This window comes from Electrona antarctica (assembly GCF_951216825.1).
Source record: "Electrona antarctica genome assembly, chromosome: 6".
In the NCBI taxonomy this organism is placed as follows: Eukaryota; Metazoa; Chordata; class Actinopteri; order Myctophiformes; family Myctophidae; genus Electrona; species Electrona antarctica.
In genome coordinates this window covers 27063976-27065567 of record NC_136811.1, presented here as the reverse complement: position 1 = coordinate 27065567, position 1592 = coordinate 27063976, and positions in this window count along the sequence as shown.

Sequence of the window (1592 nt, the reverse complement as noted above, 5' to 3'; positions counted from 1 at the left end):
ATGTCCTGGCTGTGCCCTCTGTTTGTCTGTTTCTCTCTCTCTCTCTCTTTTGCTAACTGACTCAAAGCATTAGCCAAATATTTGAAAAAATGCAGGAAATCACTCTTGACTGTTCTGCCTAGCTCTCTTTGTCTTTAATTAATTCTCCCTCGCAGTCTTTCTAGCTGTCTTTCTTCCTTCTCATCTCAGTGTGTGCTCCTTTATTATTTTACAATTTACATGCACACGTTCCTCCCACAGCAGAAATGCCTGTGTCTGCATGCAATTTTGTCTGTCTGCTTCTGTATTCATTATGTTTTTAGTACATATTGTTTAGGGCTTTTCAACGTTTCCATTAGACAAGAGACTCAGGGGGTAGTGAGGCAGGAAATTTGTAGAGGGATTTGAAGAGAAATGGCAGGAGCAGGACACAAACTATAAGGTCATGGGAGTTCACAGGGAGCATGCAGACAGACGCTGACTAGCTGTGCCACCAGACACTCCCGTGTAGACATATTCTGTCTCTGCTTGCCTCTAGGGCTCTCTCTCTTCCACGTTTGTCTCCAGTGTGTTGCTAAAGGTCCCTCTCTCATATGGGCTTGCTTTTTTTTTGCTTCATTAGATAGTAGAGTGTAGACCAAAGAAACAGGAAACTGAGGTCACAGAGAAGGAAACAAAATATATACCTTTATGGGGGGGGGGGGGGGGGGGTTCCGTTTCAGCTTCACCCAGCTGAAGACTGCTCAGATGGTCCAGTTGGCTGCACAGGGGGAACCTTTAGTGGTTAAGTGTCTTGCCCAGGGATACTTCAACACATAGACTGATCGGGCCAGGGGGTGAACCGGTGACCTTCCAGTGCAGCACCATTGTAAGATGAAGTATAAATAGGTATTATCCAGTGGAGGGGGAGTGAGTGGGCTTGTAGCCTTGTAGAGAGCGAGAGAGAGAGAGAGTGCACTGAGATTGAAGACATCGCTTCCAGACAGTCAGACAGCCAGTCCTCCCACATTCATGTTGCTGAATATATTATTAACATTGCTGTAAATGTAAATCTTGTGCTGAAATTCAGACCCTAGTTGCCTTGACTGTGCAGAGGTGAGGAATGGTGACCTTAACAGGCATTACATGCTAATGTTGGTATGCATTTAGTTTGATATGCCGATACTTAAATAATAATATACACACACATCCTGCTTTAATGTGCACTCCTTTTTCAGTTGCCCTTTTGACCTTTGTGGGCCAATCCAATTACCGACAATAATGCTGTTGCTCTTTAAAATAATATCAATCTGCCATTTCTTGCATCAAGTTATGATTTGTGTTCAGGAATCCATAATAGGCTGTTGATGGAAAATTATATTGTTGAGGGGCACTAGCCCCTCCTATGCCCAGCTTTGTCTGTTTGTGTGAACACAAATACGATGATTTGATTGACTGATCACCCCATAGCGATAATCTGATTGGCTGAGCAAAGTACTGAGGATAAAAGTGAGGGCAGAAAACTGAAGACGCCAAAAGTGATTGGCCGGAATGGCATTTGTGATGATTTGATTGGCTGAGCACGGAATGTGATGTATAATGATGTATGATGATAAGACCTCACGCCCCTCACT